General features: G+C 49.5%; 1 protein-coding gene across 6 annotated transcripts in view; it reads right to left on the bottom strand.

The window, feature by feature from the left end:
* The window catches only part of LOC143017701 (uncharacterized), a 105,482-nt gene extending 85,074 nt beyond the window's left edge, over positions 1 to 20,408 (bottom strand). For 4 of the 6 annotated variants that reach the window (XR_012965690.1, XM_076172453.1, XM_076172457.1 and 1 more), the window contains exon 1: positions 20,293 to 20,408. The gene's annotated coding sequence lies outside the window, so the exon portion shown is untranslated. Of the gene's footprint in view, positions 1 to 20,035; positions 20,055 to 20,158 lie in introns of those variants that run through there. The other 2 variants (XM_076172454.1, XM_076172455.1) reach the window with 2 other exon arrangements.
* Between the last annotated feature and the right edge of the window lie 1,156 nt (positions 20,409 to 21,564).

Genomic DNA, 21,564 nt, shown 5'->3' with positions numbered 1-21,564 from the left:
TGAGGACAAAGGGAGGCGACGAGGACGACAAAGGGAGGCGACGAGGACGACAAAGGGGAGCGACGAGGACGACAAAGGGGAGCGACGAGGACGACAAAGGGGAGCGACGAGGACGACAAAGGGGAGCGACGAGGACGACAAAGGGGAGCGACGAGGACGACAAAGGGGAGCGACGAGGACGACAAAGGGGAGCGACGAGGACGACAAAGGGGAGCGACGAGGACGACAAAGGGGAGCGACGAGGACGACAAAGGGGAGCGACGAGGACGACAAAGGGGAGCGACGAGGATGACAAAGGGGAGCGACGAGGACGACAAAGGGGGGGCGACGAGGACGACAAAGGGGGGCGACGAGGACGACAAAGGGGGGCGACGAGGACGACAAAGGGGGGCGACGAGGACGACAAAGGGGGGCGACGAGGACGACAAAGGGGGGCGACGAGGACGACAAAGGGGGGCGACGAGGACGACAAAGGGCGTAGGGGGAGAAGGGGGATGGGGAGGAGGGGGATGGGGAGGAGGGGGATGGGGAGGAGGGAGATGGGGGAAGGGGAGGAGGGAGATGGGGGAAGGGGAGGAGGGAGATGGGGGAAGGGGAGGAGGGAGATGGGGGAAGGGGAGGAGGGAGATGGGGGAAGGGGAGGAGGGAGATGGGGGAAGGGGAGGAGGGAGAAGGGGGACGGGCAGGGGGAGAAGGGGGACGGGGAGGGGGGAGAAGGGGGACGGGGAGGGGGGAGAAGGGGGACGGGCAGGGGGAGAAGGGGGACGGGGAGGGGGGAGAAGGGGGACGGGGAGGGGGAAGGGGGCGGGGAGGGGGTAGAAGGGGTGGGGAGGGGGAGAAGGGGGACGGGGAGGGGGAGAAGGGGGACGGGGAGGGGGGAGGGGGACGGGGAGGGGTGGAGAGGGGACGAGGAGGGAGGTGGGTGGGGGTGGGGGGGTTGAACTAAGAACCATGAAAGAATCGGAGCATAATGAGGGGGGAGGGGGTAAGGGGGAGAATAAAGACAAGAAGACGGCGAGGTGGGAGGGGGGGGGTTGCAACGTGGGAGATACAATGACACGGAGGAAAATGGGGACAAAGACTGAGGTCGGGGTTGGGGGAAGAGGGGGAGATGGCGGGGAGGAAATTGCGCGCGAGACGGGAGGGCTGGGGAAAAAAAAAAATCCCGGAAAATAAAGATGCGAGCTAGGACAGGTGGGGAGAAAGTATGCGATGAGGGACGGAGGGGGAGGGGGCGTAAATGCGAGGAGACAAGAAGAACTTAAGACGGGGGGGGGGGATGATCCTGATGGGGAACGAGGATGAGTAAAAAATCGTGGCGTGGTCAGAGCCGAGGGTGTTAACGAGGGAAAGCGAAAATGAACCGAGTGAATAAATGAATTAATGGATGAATGAACGAGCAAGTGAATGAATGACGAAAGGAAGGGCAAACGACCTGAATGAAAACTGGTGAAGGGAGAGAGAAAGAGGAGAGAGAGAGAGAGAGAGAGAGAGAGAGAGAGAGAGAGAGAGAGAGAGAGAGAGAGAGAGAGAGAGAGAGAGAGAGAGAGAGAGAGAGAGAGAGAGAGAGAGAGAGAGAGAGAGAGAGAGAGTTAAGAAAGGCGGGGAGGAAGAAGGGAGTGAGGATGGAATGAAGATGGAAGTGCAAATATAATCATGAGCGCACTGATATACACAGGCGAGGCCTGGGAGGAGAGGTGGAAATCGCTGCGTGGGGAGGGGGACGGGGAGGTGGGCGGAGAAAGGAGGACGCGGACGGAGACACAAGACGGGAGACGGAGAGATGTTGAACAAGAAAGAGGCAGAGAGAAGGGGAGAGAGGGATGGAGGGAAAAATAGGATCAAGCCTTTTTATCACCCTGGTGATGACCTAGCACAGCGTTTGTTGTGGTTTTCGCCAGACATCTGTTTTCGGCTAAAGGAGAGCCGAAAATGATTAAACTCGCTACCACAAGCCTCCTCTTCGAGTAAACAATTGTTATTCTCAAGTTTAAAATAGTATAACAAAAATAAAACAACATAGGTTGACAAAAAGACGAGAAGAAAACACGAAGTAAAGAAAAACAGACGATGAAAGGAGGAAAAGAATGGACGTGGAAAAACAAACGAGGGGGATGAAAGGCAGGTCGCTGGTTTTTTCACAAAAGAAAACAGATCACTGACAAATATTTTTGGTGTGATGTAGCAAGTCTTTACTAGTACCTAAAGAGTTGTTCGTCGAGAACGCTATAAACTATTTAACAAACGTAGCACAAGCATGGTCAGTCAACTGATGAAATGAAACAAATCTCAATAAACCACGCCGCCACTGGATGCGGAACACTACATCCGCGTAGTAAAGCAGTGCCACATAACTTCTGACATTTGACAATGCAGACGTCGTCTGGCTATATCATTGAGAGAAACTTGCATCAGTCATGCAACAAATGTCATTTTACGTAACGTTTCTAACACTTTCAAATTAAAAGCAAAATTTATAAAAGAAAAGTTAAGAGCCATAGATTCTTAGGATTTTATTCAGTGTAATCATTCTGATACAAATATATGAGCGCTTTTGTATATATGTATATATGTATATATATATATATATATATATATATATATATATATATATAAAAATATATATATATATATACATATACATACATATATATATATATATATATATATATATATATATATATATATATATACATGTACATATATATATATATATGAGTGGAAGAGTGGTGAGTTAAACACAAAGAATAGTTGGAGTTTTATTCACTGACGTTTCGTCCTTACCAGGACATTCTCAAATTACATGTACTTTGAGAATGTCCTGGTAAGGACAAAACGTTAGTGAATAAAACTCCAACTGTTCTTTGTGTTTGGCTCACCACCCTTCCACTCATTTGTCTTCCATACTTCATATATATATATATACATATATTTATATTTATATATATATAAATATATATATATATACAAATATATTTGTGTGTGTGTGTGTGTGTGTGTGTGTGTGTGTGTGTGTGTGTGCGTTTGTGCGTGCGGAGGTTTAAAGGTGACTTGACATGAGTGACGTATCGTCTACATTCCAGAGCTGCCCACCAAAATTTGTAAAACTAATTCCATCTTATTTTTAAACTGCAGGATTATAAATTCGGTGATACGTCATCCTCGTCTTAACACTCAGATAAATTATCATTGTTGTTACTTGGTAATACCTACTATTACATACAATTCCCAACATCGGTATTACAGATAAAAACGGCCTAATACAAGCATTTGGTCTATAAGGGACTCCCAGTGACTAAATTTTCTGAAATGTACCAAAGCAAAGACGTGACGTGCGGGGTACATGGGGCGTAGGTTGTGGGGCAGGAAATGAGGACGGAGATGGAAGGGAAACGAAAATAAAAGTAGGGAAGGGAGAAGGAAAAGGTATGGGGAAATTCAGAAGAAACGAAAAAGGGAGATAATGGGGAGGGAATGGGAAGAATGAAGGAGGGGAAGGGAAAGGATGAGGAGAGGAAAGGAGAGAGGAAGGATGAGGAGAGGAAAGGAGAGAGGAAGGATGAAGAGAGGAAAGGAGAGAGGAAGGATGAGGAGAGGAAAGGAGAGAGGAAGGATGAGGAGAGGAAAGGAGAGAGGAAGGATGAGGAGAGGGAAGGATGAGGAGAGGAAAGGAAGAGGAAGGATTAGGAGAGGAAAGGAAGAGGAAGGATGAGGAGAGGAAAGGAAGAGGAAGGATGAGGAGAGGAAAGGAGAGAGGAAGGATGAGGAGAGGAAAGGAGAGAGGAAGGATGAGGAGAGGAAAGGAGAGAGGAAGGATGAGGAGAGGAAAGGAGAGAGGAAGGATGAGGAGAGGAAAGGAGAGAGGAAGGATGAGGAGAGGAAAGGAGAGAGGAAGGATGAGGAGAGGAAAGGAGAGAGGAAGGATGAGGAGAGGAAAGGAGAGAGGAAGGATGAGGAGAGGAAAGGAGAGAGGAAGGATGAGGAGAGGAAAGGAGAGAGGAAGGATGAGGAGAGGAAAGGAGAGAGGAAGGATGAGGAGAGGAAAGGAGAGAGGAAGGATGAGGAGAGGAAAGGAGAGAGGAAGGATGAGGAGAGGAAAGGAGAGAGGAAGGATGAGGAGAGGAAAGGAGAGAGGAAGGATGAGGAGAAGGATGAGGAGAGGAAAGATGAGAAGGATGAGGAGAGGAAAGGAGAGAGGAAGGATGAGGAGAGGAGAGGGGAAGGATGAGGAGAGGAGAGGGGAAGGATGAGGAGAGGAGAGGAGAGGGGAAGGATGAGGAGAGGAGAGGGGAAGGATGAGGAGAGGAGAGGGGAAGGATGAGGAGAGGAGAGGAGGAAGGATGAGGAGAGGAGAGGAGAGTGGAAGGATGAGGAGAGGAGAGGGGAAGGATGAGGAGAGGAGAGGAGAGGAGAGGGGAGCAGGCTGAGGAGAGGAGAGGAGAGGAGAGAGGAAGGATGAGGAGAGGAGAGGAGAGGAGAGGGGAATGATGAGTAGAGGAGAGGAGAGAGGAAAGAGGAGGGGAAGGATGAGGAGAGGAGAGGAGAGGGGAAGGATGAGGAGAGGAGAGGAGAGGGGAAGGATGAGGAGAGGAGAGGAGAGGGGAAGGATGAGGAGAGGAGAGGAGAGGGGAAGGATGAGGAGAGGAGAGGAGAGGAGAGGGGAGGGAGGAGGAGAGGAGAGGAGAGGGGAAGGATGAGGAGAGGAGAGGGGAAGGATGAGGAGAGGAGAGGAGAGGAGAGGGGAAGGATGAGGAGAGGAGAGGAGAGGGGAAGGATGAGGAGAGGAGAGGAGAGGGGAAGGATGAGGAGAGGAGAGGAGAGGGGAAGGATGAGGAGAGGAGAGGAGAGGGGAAGGATGAGGAGAGGAGAGGAGAGGAGAGGGGAAGGATGAGGAGAGGAGAGGAGAGGGGAAGGATGAGGAGAGGAGAGGAGAGGGGAAGGGAGAGGAGAGGAGAGGGGAAGGATGAGGAGAGGAGAGGGAAGGGAAGAAAAGGAAGGGGGAAGGGAAGAGAAGGAAGGGGGAAGGGAAGAGAAGGAAGGGGGAAGGGAAGAGAAGGAAGGGGGAAGGGAAGAGAAGGAAGGGGGAAGGGAAGAGAAGGAAGGGGGAATGGAAGAGAAGGAAGGGGGAAGGGAAGAGAAGGAAGGGGGAAGGGAAGAGAAGGAAGGGGGAAGGGAAGAGAAGGAAGGGGGAAGGGAAGAGAAGGAAGGGGGAAGGGAAGAGAAGGAAGGGGGAATGGAAGAGAAGGAAAGGGGAATGGAAGAGAAGGAAAGGGGAATTGAAGAGAAGGAAGGGGGAAGGGAAGAGAAGGAAGGGGGAAGGGAAGAGAAGGGAGGGGGAAGGGAAGAGAAGGAAGGGGAAGGGAAGAGAAGGAAGGGGGAAGGAAAGAGAAGAAAGTTGAAGGGAAGAGAAGGAAGGAGGAGGGGAGGGGAGGGGCGGGGTACGAGAAGAGGAAGGGGCAAGGAAGGAGGGAAAGAGGAGAAGGAGAGGGGCGAGGGAAGAGGGGGCCAGGGAAAGGAAGGAGAAAAAGATAAATGAAGAGGGGAGAGGAGGACAGCAGGAAGAAGGGAAGGGAAGGGGAGGAGGAAGGAGAGCAAGACGGGAAGAAGGAGGAGAGTGGAGGAAAGTGGATGAAACGAGGAATGAAAAGGAGGATATAATGGAGACGGAGAAAGTAGAAATTGAATAAAGGGAAAGAGACAGAAGGGTGAGGGAGGTGGAGAGGACCGAAGATAATGGACGAAGAAAAAAATATATAAAGAGGCAATACTATTATTATATATATATATATATATATATATATATATATATATATATATATATATATATATATAACACGCACATCATTGTCAGTGCACAATTATAATACGCAAACGTACACACACACACACAAAGTCGGGTAGGTGGAGAATGATTAATAAAACCGTCTACCTATGACTTGCCATCACATGGGAAGCCGCCCCCTGCCCCTGCCCGTGCCCCTGCCCTGCGCAACATCCGGGTCCAAATCAAGTCCCCTGACATCATCTCGGGAAAAGAAGCACAAAGTAGCCCACGTCACCGGACCAAAACAGCTGGGCAAGACCCCGGTGTCCGGGGAACGTGGGGGGAGGAGCGGGGTGGGGTGGGGGGACATGGGGGGAGGGGCGGGGGAACATGTGCGAATACGTACACGCGACAGAGGGAGAGAAAGGCGTCAAGGAGGAGGAGGAGGAGGCTGATCGAGAAGACGTGGGGGGAAAGGAATGCGAGAGGAGAAAGAGGAAGGGGAAGAGGTGGGAAAAGGGAGGGAAGAGGTGGGAAAAGGGAGGGAAGAGGTGGGAAAAGGGAGGGAAGAGGTGAGGGGGGGACGAGGTGAGGGGGGAAGAGGTGAGGGGGGGACGAGGTGAGGGGGGGACGAGGTGAGGGGGGGACGAGGTGAGGGGGGAAGAGGTGAGGGGGGGACGAGGTGAGGGGGGACGAGGTGAGGGGGTAAGAGGTGAGGGGGTAAGAGGTGAGGGGGGAAGAGGTGTGGGGGGAAGAGGTGTGGGGGGAAGAGGTGTGGGGGGAAGAGGTGGGGGGGAAGAGGTGTGGGGGGAAGAGGTGTGGGGGGAAGAGGTGTGGGGGGAAGAGGTGGGGGGAAGAGGTGGGGGGAAGAGGTGGGGGGAAGAGGTGGGGGGAAGAGGTGAGGGGGGAAGAGGTGAGGGGAGAAGAGGTGGGGGGGAAGAGGTGAGGGGGGAAGAGGTGAGGGGGGAAGAGGTGAGGGGGGAAGAGGTGAGGGGAGAAGAGGTGGGGGAAAAGGTGAGGAGAGAAGAGGTGAGGGGGGAAGAAATGAGGGGGAAAGAAGAGGAGCAAAGTGGGATGTGATAAAGCGCAGAGGCAAGGAGGTAGGTTGTGTGGGGGGGAGTGAAACTGCGGTGGCAATGGCAGCAGTGACAAGAGAGATGGATGGCAAAAGCAGGAAAGGTCAGTAAAAGGGTAAACCGGGAAGTGAGGAGGCCAGGGAGAGTTGGGCAAGGAAGGGCAAGGGGAAGAATAGGAAAAAAGGGGAGGAAGAGTCGGGAAATCGGGGAAGAGCAGGGAGAAGGGGAGGAAGAGTCGGGAAAAAGGGGGATGAAGAGTCGGGAAAAAGGGGAATAATAGTAAGGAAATGGGGAAGAATAGTAGGGAAATAGGGGAATAATAGTAAGGAAATGGGGAAGAATAGTAGGGAAATGGGGAAGAATAGTAGGGAAATGGGGGAATAGCAAGGAGAAGGGTAAGGAGGAGCAGGGAGAAGAGGGGCGGGATAGGAAAGGGAGGATAGGGAGGTGGAGGGGGAAAGGGATGGAGGAGGAGGAAGGCGAGAGGAAAAAGGTTGCGGGGGGGAGGAGAGGGGACCGGACAGGGAGCCACAGAAAAAGAAAATAGCCAGGTGGATCAACGAGAACACTTTTCAAAGCCACATTAAACAGTGTGTGTGTGTGTGTGTGTGTGTGTGTGTGTGTGTGTGTGTGTGTGTGTGTGTGTGTGTGTGTGTGTGAGTGAGTGAGTGAGTGAGTGAGTGAGTGAGTGAGTGAGTGAGTGAGTGTGTGAGTGTGTGTGAGTGTGTGTGTGTGTGTGAGAGAGAGAGAGAGAGAGAGAAAGAGTGTGACGGGGGCAAGAGAGGAGAGGAGGAGGAGGAGGAGGAGGAGGAGGAGGAGGAGGAGGAGGAGGAGGAGGAGGAGGAGGAGGAGGGGGAGGGGGAGGGGGGAGGAAGGGGGAGGAGGAGGAGGGGGGGGAGGAGGAGGAGGAGACCCGGACGAGGACAACTTGTAAAGACAGCCACGTTGTCAATAAAGTCAGTTGAGGTAAAATAATAGATGGACAAGACCAGTGAGCGAACCAACTTTCGGACAAGCCAACAAAGATAACCAACTTTAGGACAAGACGACGACGACGACGACGAAAACCCAAGAAACTATTTTCAGGAATGTGGACGCAAAGCTGCCCGACAGTCCAATTGGCAAGATTTTTTTTTTTTTTTTTTACAGACAACGCCTTCCATTAACTTGTACAATCCCTCGCCCTCTCCCCTGTCCTGGCGCGATGACAAACAACAAAACCCATACAGCTGACAACTTCAATCAAGCCCTGGACACCACAAACACCGACTCAAAGCTTCATACACGTCGATAACAGCGCCGGTGCTATTAATACTATGTCAGAAATGAAAACGGCGGAGGAAAAGTCCGGGAGGAAGGGGGGGGGGGGACAACCTTTCAATGTAATCCACCAATGGACACGTACAACACAAACACGTGAACACATACGCGAGTACCATGTGTGTGTGTGTGTGTGTGTGTGTGTGTGTGTGTGTGTGTGTGTGTGTGTGTGTGTGTGTGTGTGTGTGTGTGTGTGTGTGTGAGCGAGAGACAGATAGAGACAGAGACAGATAGATATAGAGATAGAGCGAGGGGGAAGGGAAAGAGAGGGGTCAAGAGAGGAGAGGGAAAGAGGAGGGAGAGGGAGAGGGAGAGAGGTGGGGGAGGGAAAGAGGAGGGGGATGAAAAGAGGAGGGGGATGAAAAGAGGAGGGGGATGAAAAGAGGAGGGGGATGAAAAGAGGAGGGGAAGGGAAAGAGAAGGGGGAGGGAAAGAAGGGGGAGGGAAAGAGAAGGGGGAGGGAAAGAGAAGGGGGAGGGAAAGAGAGAAGGGGGAGGGAAAGAGAAGGGGGAGGGAAAGAGAAGGGGGAGGGAAAGAGAGAAGGGGAGGGAAAGAGAGAAGGGGGAGGGAAAGAGAGAAGGGGAGGGAAAGAGAGGAGGGGGAGGGAAAGAGAGGAGGGGGAGGGAAAGAGAGGAGGGGGAGGGAAAGAGAGGAGGGGGGGAAAGAGGAGGGGGAGGGAAAGAGGAGGGGGAGGGAAAGAGGAGGGGGAGGGAGAGAGGAGGGGGAGGGAGAGAGGAGGGGGAGGGAGAGAGGAGGGGGAGGGAGAGAGGAGGGGGGAAAGAGAGGAGGGGGAGGGAAAGAGGAGGGGAGGGAGAGGTGGACGGAAAGAGAGAGGGGGAGGGAAAGGGAAAAAGGGGGAGAGAGGGGGAGAGAAAGAGGGGAGAGAAAGAGGGGAGGGAAAGAGGGTGAGGAAAAAGGGGAAAGGAAAGAGGGGGAGGGAAAGAGGGGAGGGAAAGAGGGGGAGGGAAAGAGGGGGAGGGGAAGGGAAAGAGAGGGAGAGGGAAAGAGGGGAGGGAAAGAGAGGGGGAGGGAAAGAGGGGGAGGGAAAGAGGGGGAGGGAAAGGGGGGAGGGAAAGAGGGGGAGAGAGAGAGAAGGGGTGAGAGAAGGGGGGTGAGAGAGAAGGGGGGTGAGAGAGAAGGGGGGAGAGAGAGAAGGGGGAGAGAGAGAGAGAAGGGGAGAGAGAGAGAGAGAAGGGGAGAGAGAGAGAAGGGGAGAGAGTGTGAGAAGGGGAGAGAGTGAGAAGGGGAGAGAGAGTGAAGGGAGAGAGAGTGAAGGGAGAGAGAGTGAAGGGAGAGAGAGTGAAGGGAGAGAGAGAGTGAAGGGAGGGAGAGAGTGAAGGGAGGGAGAGAGTGAAGGGAGGGAGGGAGAGAGTGAAGGGAGGGAGAGATAGAGTGGAGGGAGAGAGAGAGTGAAGGGAGGGAGAGAGAGGGTGAAGGGAGGGAGAGAGAGAGTGAAGGGAGGGAGAGAGAGTGAAGGGAGGGAGAGAGAGAGTGAAGGGAGGGAGAGAGAGAGTGAAGGGAGGGAGAGAGAGAGTGAAGGGAGGGAGAGAGAGAGTGAAGGGAGGGAGAGAGAGAGTGAAGGGAGAGAGAGAGTGAAGGGAGGGAGAGAGTGAAGGGAGGGAGAGAGTGAAGGGAGGGAGAGAGAGGGTGAAGGGAGGGAGAGAGAGAGTGAAGGGAGGGAGGGAGAGAGTGAAGGGAGGGAGAGAGAGAGTGAAGGGAGGGAGAGAGAGAGTGAAGGGAGAGAGAGTGAAGGGAGAGAGAGTGAAGGGAGAGTGAAGGGAGAGAGAGAGAGGGCGAAGGGAGAGAGAGGGCGAAGGGAGAGAGAGAGCGAAGGGAGAGAGAGAGAGCGAAGGGAGAGAGAGAGAGCGAAGGGGGAGAGAGAGAGCGAAGGGAGAGAGAGAGAGAGCGAAGGGGGAGAGAGAGAGAGCGAAGGGAGAGAGAGAGAGCGAAGGGAGAGAGAGAGAGCGAAGGGAGAGAGAGAGAGCGAAGGGAGAGAGAGAGAGCGAAGGGAGAGAGAGAGAGCGAAGGGAGAGAGAGAGAGAGAGAAGGGAGAGAGAGAGAGTGAAGGGAGAGAGAGAGAGAGTGAAGGGAGAGAGAGAGAGAGCGAAGGGAGAGAGAGAGAGAGCGAAGGGAGAGAGAGAGAGAGCGAAGGGAGAGAGAGAGAGAGAGAGCGAAGGGAGAGAGAGAGAGAGCGAAGGGAGAGAGAGAGAGAGCGAAGGGAGAGAGAGAGAGAGCGAAGGGAGAGAGAGAGAGCGAAGGGAGAGAGAGAGAGAGCGAAGGGAGAGAGAGAGAGCGAAGGGAGAGAGAGAGAGCGAAGGGAGAGAGAGAGAGCGAAGGGAGAGAGAGAGAGCGAAGGGAGAGAGAGAGCGAAGGGAGAGAGAGAGAGCGAAGGGGGAGAGAGAGAGCGAAGGGAGAGAGAGCGAAGGGAGAGAGAGAGAGCGAAGGGAGAGAGAGAGAGCGAAGGGGGAGAGAGAGAGAGCGAAGGGAGAGAGAGAGAGCGAAGGGAGAGAGAGAGAGCGAAGGGAGAGAGAGAGCGAAGGGAGAGAGAGAGAGAGAGCGAAGGGAGAGAGAGAGAGCGAAGGGAGAGAGAGTGTGAAGAGAGAGAGTGTGAAGAGACAGTGTGAAGAGAGAGAGTGTGAAGGGAGAGAGAGACAGTGTGAAGGGAGAGAGAGACAGTGTGAAGGGAGAGAGAGACAGTGTGAAGGGAGAGAGAGACAGTGTGAAGGGAGAGAGAGACAGTGTGAAGGGAGAGAGAGACAGTGTGAAGGGAGAGAGAGACAGTGTGAAGGGAGAGAGAGACAGTGTGAAGGGAGAGAGAGACAGTGTGAAGGGAGAGACAGTGTGAAGGGAGAGAGAGACAGTGTGAAGGGAGAGAGAGACAGTGTGAAGGGAGAGAGAGACAGTGTGAAGGGAGAGAGAGACAGTGTGAAGGGAGAGAGAGAGAGTGTGAAGGGAGAGAGAGAGTGTGAAGGGAGAGAGAGAGTGTGAAGGGAGAGAGAGAGTGTGAAGGGAGAGAGTGTGTGTGAAGGGAGAGAGAGAGTGTGTGTGAAGGGAGAGATAGTGAAGGGAGAGAGAGAGTGTGTGTGAAGGGAGAGAGAGAGTGTGTGTGAAGGGAGAGAGAGAGAGTGTGAAGGGAGAGAGAGAGAGAGAGAGAGAGAGAGAGAGTGTGTGAAGGGAGAGAGAGAGTGTGAAGGGAGAGAGAGAGTGCGAAGGGAGTGTGTGTGAAGGGAGAGAGAGAGAGTGCGAAGGGAGAGAGTGTGAAGGGAGAGAGAGAGAGTGTGTGAAGGGAGAGAGAGAGTGTGTGAAGGGAGAGAGAGAGTGTGTGAAGGGAGAGAGAGAGTGTGTGAAGGGAGAGAGAGAGTGTGAAGGGAGAGAGAGTGTGAAGGGAGAGAGAGAGTGTGAAGGGAGAGAGAGAGAGAGTGTGAGGGAGAGCGAGAGAGTGTGAGGGAGAGAGAGAGAGAGTGAAGGGAGGGAGAGAGAGAGTGAAGGGAGGGAGAGAGAGTGAAGGGAGAGAGAGAGTGAAGGGAGAGAGAGAGTGAAGGGAGAGAGTGTGAAGGGAGAGAGAGCGAAGGGAGAGAGAGAGAGCGAAGGGAGAGAGAGAGCGAAGGGAGAGAGAGAGCGAAGGGAGAGAGAGAGTGTGAAGGGAGAGAGAGAGTGTGAAGGGAGAGAGAGTGTGAAGGGAGAGAGAGTGTGAAGGGAGAGAGAGAGAGAGAGTGTGAAGGGAGAGAGAGAGAGAGAGAGAGAGAGAGAGAGAGTGTGAAGGGAGAGAGAGAGAGTGTGAAGGGAGAGAGAGAGAGAGTGTGAAGGGAGAGAGAGAGAGTGTGAAGGGAGAGAGAGAGTGTGTGAAGGGAGAGAGAGAGTGTGTGAAGGGAGAGAGAGAGTGTGTGTGAAGGGAGAGAGAGAGTGTGAAGGGAGAGAGAGTGTGTGTGTGAAGGGAGAGAGAGAGAGTGTGTGAAGGGAGAGAGAGTGTGAAGGGAGAGAGAGAGTGTGAAGGGAGAGAGAGTGAAGGGAGAGAGAGAGAGTGAAGGGAGAGAGAGAGAGAGAGAGTGTGAAGGGAGAGAGAGAGAGTGTGAAGGGAGAGAGAGTGTGAAGGGAGAGAGAGAGAGAGTGTGAAGGGAGAGAGAGAGAGTGTGTGAAGGGAGAGAGAGTGTGTGAAGGGAGAGAGAGTGTGTGAAGGGAGAGAGAGAGAGTGTGTGAAGGGAGAGAGAGTGTGTGAAGGGAGAGAGAGTGTGTGAAGGGAGAGAGTGTGAGGGAGAGTGTGTGAAGGGAGAGAGAGAGAGAGTGTGAAGGGAGAGAGAGAGAGTGTGAAGGGAGAGAGAGAGAGTGTGAAGGGAGAGAGAGAGTGTGAAGGGAGAGAGAGTGAGAGTGTGAAGGGAGAGAGAGTGTGAAGGGAGAGAGAGTGTGAAGGGAGAGAGTGTAAAGGGAGAGAGTGTGGAGGGAGAGAGTGTGGAGGGAGAGTGAGAGTGTGAAGGGAGAGAGAGAGTGTGAAGGGAGAGAGAGAGTGTGAAGGGAGAGTGTGTGTGTGAAGGGAGAGAGAGTGTGTGAAGGGAGAGAGGGAGTGTGAAGGGAGAGAGAGAGTGTGAAGGGAGAGAGAGAGTGTGAAGGGAGAGAGAGAGTGTGAAGGGAGAGAGAGAGTGTGAAGGGAGAGAGAGAGTGTGAAGGGAGAGAGAGTGAAGGGAGAGAGTGAAGGGAGAGAGTGAAGGGAGGGAGAGAGTGAAGGGAGGGAGAGAGTGAAGGGAGAGAGTGAAGGGAGAGAGTGAAGGGAGAGAGAGAGAGTGAAGGGAGAGAGAGAGAGTGAAGGGAGAGAGAGTGAAGGGAGGGAGAGTGAAGGGAGGGAGAGTGAAGGGAGGGGGAGTGAAGGGAGGGGGAGTGAAGGGAGGGAGAGTGAAGGGAGGGAGAGTGAAGGGAGGGAGAGTGAAGGGAGAGAGAGTGAAGGGAGAGAGGGAGAGAGTGAAGGGAGAGAGGGAGAGAGTGAAGGGAGAGAGGGAGTGAAGGGAGAGTGAAGGGAGAGAGAGTGAAGGGAGAGAGAGTGAAGGGAGAGAGAGTGAATGGGGAGAGAAAGTGAAGGGGGAGAGAGAGAATGAATGGGGGAGAGAGAGAGCGTGAAGGGAGGGAGAGAGAGTGAAGGGGAGGGAGAGAGAAAGAAGGGGAGGGAGAGAGAGAGAAGGGGAGGGAGAGAGAGAGTGAAGGGGAGGGAGAGAGAGAAAAGGGGAGGGAGAGAGAGAGAAAAGGGGAGGGAGAGAGAAAAGGGGAGGGAGAGAGAGAAAAGGGGAGGGAGAGAGAGAAAAGGGGAGGGAGAGAGAGAAAAGGGGAGGGAGAGAGAGAAAAGGGGAGGGAGAGAGAGAAAAGGGGAGGGAGAGAGAGAGAAAGGGGGGGAGAGAGAGAGAGAGAAGGGGAGGGAGAGAGAAGGGGAGGGAGAGAGAGAAGGGGAGAGAGAGAGAGAAGGGGAGAGATAGAGAGAAGGGGAGAGATAGAGAGAAGGGGGAGAGAGAGAGAAGGGGGGAGAGAGAGAGAGAAGGGGGAGAGAGAGAGAAGGGGGAGAGAGAGAGAAGGGGGGAGAGAGAGAGAAGGGGGGAGAGAGAGAGAAGGGGGGAGAGAGAGAGAAGGGGGGAGAGAGAGAGAAGGGGAGAGAGAGAGAGAAGGGGAGAGAGAGAGAGAAGGGGAGAGAGAGAGAGAAGGGGAGAGAGAGAGAGAGAAGGGGAGAGAGAGAGAGAGAAGGGGAGAGAGAGAGAGAGAGAAGGGGAGAGAGAGAGAGAGAGAAGGGGAGAGAGAGAGAGAGAGAAGGGGAGAGAGAGAGAGAGAAGGGGAGAGAGAAGGGGAGAGAGAGAGAGAAGGGGAGAGAGAGAGAGAGAAGGGGAGAGAGAGAGAGAGAAGGGGAGAGAGAGAGAGAAGGGGAGAGAGAGAGAGAAGGGGAGAGAGAGAGAGAAGGGGAGAGAGAGAGAGAAGGGGGAGAGAGAGAGAGAGAAGGGGGAGAGAGAGAGAGAGAAGGGGGAGAGAGAGAGAGAGAAGGGGGAGAGAGAGAGAGAGAAGGGGGAGAGAGAGAGAGAGAAGGGGGAGAGAGAGAGAGAGAAGGGGGAGAGAGAGAGAGAAGGGGAGAGAGAGAAGGGGGAGAGAGAGAGAGAGAGAGAAAGGGAGAGAGAAAGTGAGAGAGAAAGGGAGAGAGAGAAGGGGAGAGAGAAGTGGAGAGAGAGAGAAAGGGGTGAGAGAGAAAGGGAGAGAGAGAGAAGGGGGGAGAGAGAAAGTGAGAGAGAAGGGGAGAGAGGGAGAAGGGGAGAGAGGGAGAAGAGGAGAGAGAGAAAAGGGGTGAGAGAGAAAAGGGGTGAGAAAAGGGGAGAGAGAGAGAGAGAGAGAGAGAGAGAGAGAGAGAGAGAGAGAGAGAGAGAGAGAGAGAGAGAGAGAGAAGGGGAGAGAGAGAGAGAAGGGAAGAGGGAGAGAGAGAAGGGAAGAGGGAGAGAGAGAAGGGGAGAGGGAGAGAGAGAAGGGAAGAGGGAGAGAGAGAAGGGGAGAGGGAGAGAGAGAAGGGAAGAGAGAAGGAAGGGGAGAGGGAGAGAGAGAAGGAAGGGGAGAGGGAGAGAGAGAAGGAAGGGGAGAGGGAGAGAGAGAAGGAAGGGGAGAGGGAGAGAGAGAAGGAAGGGGAGAGGGAGAGAGAGAAGGAAGGGGAGAGGGAGAGAGAGAAGGGGAGAGGGAGAGAGAGAAGGGGAGAGGGAGAGAGAGAAGGGGAGAGGGAGAGAGAGAGAAGGGGGAGAGGGAGAGAGAGAGAAGGGGAGAGAGGGAGAGAGAGAAGGGGAGAGGGAGAGAGAGAAGGGGAGAGGGAGAGAGAGAAGGGGAGAGGGAGAGAGAGAAGGGGAGAGGGAGAGAGAGAAGGGGAGAGGGAGAGAGAGAAGGGGAGAGGGAGAGAGAGAAGGGGAGAGGGAGAGAGAGAGAGAGAGAGAGAGAGAGAGAGAGAGAAGGGGAGAGGGAGAGAGAGAAGGGGAGAGGGAGAGAGAGAAGGGGAGAGGGAGAGAGAGAAGGGGAGAGAGGGAGAGAGAGAAGGGGAGAGAGGGAGAGAGAGAAGGGGAGAGAGGGAGAGAGAGAAGGGGAGAGAGGGAGAGAGAGAAGGGGAGAGGGAGAGAGAGAAGGGGAGAGGGAGATAGAGAGAAGGGGAGAGAGAGAGAAGGGGAGAGAGAGAAGGGGAGAGAGAGGAGAGAGAGAGAAGGGGAGAGAGAGAGAGAGAAGGGGAGAGAGAGAGAAGGGGAGAGAGAGAGAAGGGGAGAGAGAGAGAGAGAGAAGGGGAGAGAGAGAGAAGGGGAGAGAGAGAGAAGGGGAGAGAGAGAGAAGGGGAGAGAGAGAGAAGGGGAGAGAGAGAGAAGGGGAGAGAGAGAGAAGGGGAGAGAGAGAGAAGGGGAGAGAGAGAGAAGGGGAGAGAGAGAATCACAAGGTGATATACAACTGAATACTGCAGTAACTATGACCCAACAGGTTAAAGTACCTATAAGATACAGAGGCAACAACGCACCAACAAGACTGGAATTTCTGATAAAACCCCTGTTAGTGTACTAGTCAATTTATTATCAGTGCTCTATAGGAAAGTGATCACATCAAGTTTAAATTACAAATAAAGGTAGAATTAAGAGGTCATAGAGACAAGGGAGATACAAGTTTTCCAAATCAAACTTGTACAGGACTGAAAAGTAATTGATGGATGAGGATTGAATAAAGCTCACATAAAAGAAATGAAAGTTCAAGGAAACTGTAAACGTGGGACTGAATATACTGCATGAGCCCAGGAGTGTGAAAAAAATCATACTCAGGCTAAAATAATGAACAATGTTCCAAACAGCTTTCACTCAGGAAAATGACTTTGCAGAGATGGGCAAGGAAAACAATGGGTTAAAAGATATCAGGGTGAAAATTAAGACAAAAGAAAAAAAAAATGGATATGCAAGAAAAGATAAAGTGGCTCATTGTTCATACTGGATATGGAGTTTTGAGAACTAGCAGCCAAGATTTATAACTTATGCATTCACTAGAAGTAACAACTACTCAGTATTAGAAGACAACCAATATGGTACCAATCCATAAATGAAGCAACAAGGAACCCTTGAATTACAGACCAATGCCTGACCAGCATGAGAGCCAGATTATGTACAACTGTAAAAGATGAACATCTAGCTGCCAATCTATTCCATTTCAGAACTGGAAGATTACACATTTTGAACCTCTTAAGCCTTTACTCATGAAGGAGCCTTGACTGATTTGTGTATTTTGATCTGGAGAAGACTTTTGATAATCTCACAAAGTAACTGGAGCATACAGAGACTTAAAGGATTGATTTGATTTATGAAATTTTTGGCTTGAAGGCCAAGCGCAAGACTTAAAGGAAACTTGTTGGAACGGATGAGATATTTATCAACTGACGATCACACAAGAACAGTAAAGGATAGAATTCCAGGACAGAAGGAAAGGAATAGTGGAGTCCCACAAAAGTCAGTTCTGGCAAATGATGTTCCCAATTTATGTAAATTATGGAGCATGGAGAAAAGTGGGAGGTGAGCCAGCGGTTGTTTGCGGATGACACTGAGCTTGTGGCAGGATCGGAGGAGGGATTGAGGAAGTTGGTGACAGAGTTTGGGAGAGGGTGTGATAGAAGAAAGCTGAAGATAAATGTGGGTAAAAGTAAGGTGATGAGATGTACAAGGGGTAAAAGTGGCAGTAGACTGGAAGTGAGCATTAAGGGAGAGCGACTGGAGGAAGTGGATAGTTTTAGATACTTGGGTGCAAATGTGGCAGGAAAATGTGGAGTGAAGGTGGAGGTAGAATGCAGATTGAGAGAAGCAAGTAAATGCCTTGGTGGATTAAAGAGTGTAATGAGGAATAGACATTTGGGAATGGATGCTAAGAGGAGATTGTATGAAGGAGTGATTGTGCCAACAGCACTGTATGGGGCAGAAACATGGAACATAAGAGAGGAAGAAAGGAGTTTGAATGTGTTTGAGATGAGGTGTTTGAAAAGTATGATGGGGGTTACTAGGCTAAATAGTGAGAAATGAGGAGGTGAGGAGGAGAACAGGGGTGGAAAGGGAGTTGGGAGATATGGTTGATGAAAGAGTATTAGGATGGTTTGGACACATGGAAAGAATGAGTGAAGAAAGACTAGTAAAAGAGGTATGGAAGGCAGATGTGGAGGGAGTGAACATGAGGGGACATCCTAAGATGAGGTGGATGGATGGGGTGAAGGGGGCTTTGGGGAAGAGGGGAATGTCTGTTGAGGAAGGACAGGAGAGGACAGAAGACGGGTGAATGGAGAATGGTTGTATATGGATGATGTGATGCATGAGGTGGAATGGGCAGAGGGATGGGGGGTGAGGTAATATGTGTGAGCAAAATTTGACACAGCCTGAAGGAATTTCTCCCCGTCTTCTCCTTTTATGCATGGGGGGACAGAGGGGGGGGGCATCTCCGATTTAATGAAGCGGCCTTGCTGTGGATGTGCGACACTGCTTCTGACCCAGGGCAGTGGACAAGGTGCAGGGATGACCCGTCCTCCAGGAGGTGCTAAGATAAGAGGGAGGGTGGAGGGGTGTGGAGTGTATTCAGGGATGGAATGGGTGGGAATGATTTTATGCCTTTTCCTTTTTGGCTACCTCCCTTGTAAGGGGAAAAAAACCCTTAGTATATGTATGTATGTATGTATGTATGTATGTATGTATGTAACATGGAATGAAAAGCTACATCAATATTTGCAGAAAATAAGATCACGAGGGCAAACATATCTACAATGGGAACCAATAATGAATTCAAACACCAAAACATAACTATTGGAAATGGCTAAAATCTTAAAGGTCATCAATTATTCAACAGGATGTGAAAACTTCCAAGATCAAAAAAGGATCTCGGCATTTATCATGCACACTGTCACTTAAATTATTTTTAACCAAACAGAATGACAAAATTCAAAAACCTACCCAAAAGATATAGCCCAATGTAACACCACAAACCAATTCAAAGCAAAGATTTACAAGGACTAAAAACAAATGGGGTGGACACCAATAACGTAGTAAAATAACAGGTAAAATTTAGCATATTAAGTGGTATTTATGTTAACTACAGTCACAGGTATATTTCACCTGCTCTTACCCAGTAAGATCGTACCGATATTTTACCGTAACCCTTCTACAAGAGACCAGGGACAATGGATTGATTCATTGTAGCATTAACATCAATAAAGGATTATGAGGGGTTCTTGTTCTCTTGCTTCTAATTTTAACACAAACATGTTTTCCTAACTAATGCAAGTAAATGACCCTGATTTGTGGAGGAATCGTGTCCTGCCCCATCACCCCCAACATTGACAAATAAGGAGATATGTTTGTAATTCAATTTCAAAATCACTAGAATCAACAAGCAAAAAGTATCAAAGTAAAGCACACACTTGTTCTAAAGAACTACAATCACCTCTACCACTGTGGGCGAGCCATTCTTCAGGGAAAAGTAGCCCAAATAATAGTACATTTGTACAATGTAGCCACTAGTTTATGCTATTGCATTACAATATCTTTCCTGAAAACATTTTTCCTAGTAAAATAATACCATAAACAAGTGTGAACTGTCCAACACTTATGGAAAATACTAATAAATTGATATTGGGTTTGGTGTGGAGGCACCCAAAAGGTGCTGGAATGGAGGGCAAGGTCATCATTGCCAAAACACCAGGAAGAACTTGCCAAGTGTACAAGTGAAGTATGTAGCACTCCTATTTACTATTTCACTATTTTGCGACTGTACTAATTTACTCATATCTGAAGCAATTTAAGGAGCACTACAAGTGACGTACCAATGCAAGGGGAAAATATGGCTTTTAGCCTTTACATAATTCACTGTTGGCGACCCCAATTTGTAGTGGAATTCCCTTGTTTCATGTTCTCCAAAATGCAGATTCCCCACACTTCTGATGGGAGATGGGAGGTGGGAGGCTATTTCTAAGTATAAAAGCAGGTTCCTCAATAAATCAGTCCAGAATTACAAAATGTCAAAAATAATTTTACCTCAAAACGTAGCACCAACTTGTTATATAACATTACCAAATTAAATCTGTTAAGACACTATCTTTGAAGTTGAATTAGATTACAAGTCTATTACCTAACAATAGTTTAGGCGTAACACAAACAATAAACAATCTGTATACATTACCAGTTTAACAGAATGAAAAATATTATCTGCTCTGTTGAATTCTGGTACAACTGGATCCTAATATTTAAATATAACATACTTGCATGTGTTAACATTCCAATTTCTGGTATCATTGCCCTAACAATCTCAAATTCCAGTTATATAGTTAGTATAATAAAAGTATGCAATACTGGAACATCATAGAATGTAAAAAAAAAAATACAATAATAATCAGTTTCTACAGGGAAGCAATGGGAAATATCACATAACTGTCAAGAAAATGGCATTCATCAAATATTCCATTTGACAGTCCTGGTTGTTCCACTGCACTGAGCACATCAAAATGTCAATTGTATAAACAATATATCATAACTAATACATCACTTATTTATAGGTTAATGGGAATATTCCCATCAACATTCCAAGTCAGTTTTTACGTCAAGTAAAAATGACGTTCACTTAGGCACTACAAAGAGTACATTTCACTTAAAGTTACACACATCATCACACATGCGTCGTAAACACTAGTTTTCTCAAAATAATCAATTTCCGCGGACAGAAGGTCTCTTATGAAAGAACGAGTTACTTTGGTGTTAGGAACTAAGAGTCGGACCTGCAAGGTCGTAAGCTTAGTCGTGTTTTGGATACGGGCCATGTCTTGTATACACAACATTCATGTCATGACTAAGTAAAGCATTATGTCAGGTCACCGACATGCAGCAAGCACCTCTATTCAAACTTGTTGAAATAGGCGACATCGTAAAAAGAGGACCACGGCTTGTTATCGGTTTCGCAACTGCACGATCTCGACCAGCAACCTTTTATATACGGTAACTGGTAAGCTGCTTACTCTTAGTATACACCTTCCACTAGCCACGGAGTGAGCGATAAAATTAAACCTTTTAGCGTCTTTCTTCTGGACTCTAAATAACCCAATGATATCAAGTCTTAAACGAGGGTCATCACGTCAGTTTCTGATGTTACCTGTGCTGAATCGGTCGTGAAATTGATCGTATTCTTCGAAGAGCAACACACAACAGTCACTATTTCGTCTACTCGGCCATCTTGCAATCGGATCAGTAACTTACTCCGATTCAAGAAAATCAGTTTAGATCCTACAGTGAGTGTGATAAAATATCAGTATTAATGATATTCCTTTATAAATATCATAAAAATCTAATATGCATGTAAATTGTATTTCGTATCAATATTAAAATATCTAATTGTGAAAGTTTGCATTTGATTCTAACAAATTCATAGAAAATTTATTAAGATAGGACTGACTTTAAAATGCACGGTTCTACCCTGAATCGATCCCCTGGTTATCTCAAGTAGTTTGTTACCCCTTGTGTATAAGTCATGGAAATGAAAGGAGCAATACACAGGTAAATAAAACAGTTAATATTTATGGGTACACCAATCAGTATGTGATGTAAAATTAGTGGTATGCTACTGGATAGTAAGTAACTTAATAATTGAATATGGTAAATTTTACAAGGTGTATTTACAGGGTTGCAAACGATATTAGAGCTAAATTAGGATGTGACAGAATAACTGAAATTGCTTAATGATGTGTAAAGTAATACACAAGTGATGGATAAAAATATTCAGGTTAATATCGAACAGGGAAAATAGTGGTAAGGGGCAAGTCAAACAAGGAAGTAGTCAAGTAATGGGTATAGTGCTGATTTGAATGAACGAATCGAGCTCATAGTAGCTATTTCATCCGGTAACGGGTTCCACAAACCAACATCAACAGCCTTGGTGGAAAGTTATCATCTCTTGGCCTCTATTGAGCTATCGTAGTGAGCAATTTTATATATATGTCCCCCAGTGTAGACAATGGAGACAGTGAAGAGTGGAGACAAGCAATGGAGACAAAGGAAAAACATCACCCCGAGAAATCACACGCTGAATAAAGATCTAACACCAGGAAACATTCATCATATGAGAGATCAGATGATCTTTCAATTCCAACAATCTAAGAAACATTTATAACCTATGCTCCACAAACAAGACAAATTCTACCAAAGACCTAATGAGGTTCATATAGAAAACAAGTACTGAATCCCCCAAACCTACTAATGGTAGCCCACACTTTAGGAGGTGTGCAGGCGACACCTTATAGAATTTATTGACAAGTAATAATCACTGGTGAGAATTGGAGAGGGGAGCGGGATTCGACTCCATAAATGAGTGAATGCAAGAAAAGCACGATCCAACTACGCCACCATCACACAGTAAAAAAAAAAAAAA

This window comes from Oratosquilla oratoria, chromosome 33, assembly GCF_046742065.1.
Source record: "Oratosquilla oratoria isolate Oo_2021 chromosome 33, ASM4674206v1, whole genome shotgun sequence".
NCBI lineage: Eukaryota > Metazoa > Arthropoda > Malacostraca > Stomatopoda > Squillidae > Oratosquilla > Oratosquilla oratoria.
This window is presented reverse-complemented; position numbering and strand designations above follow the sequence as displayed.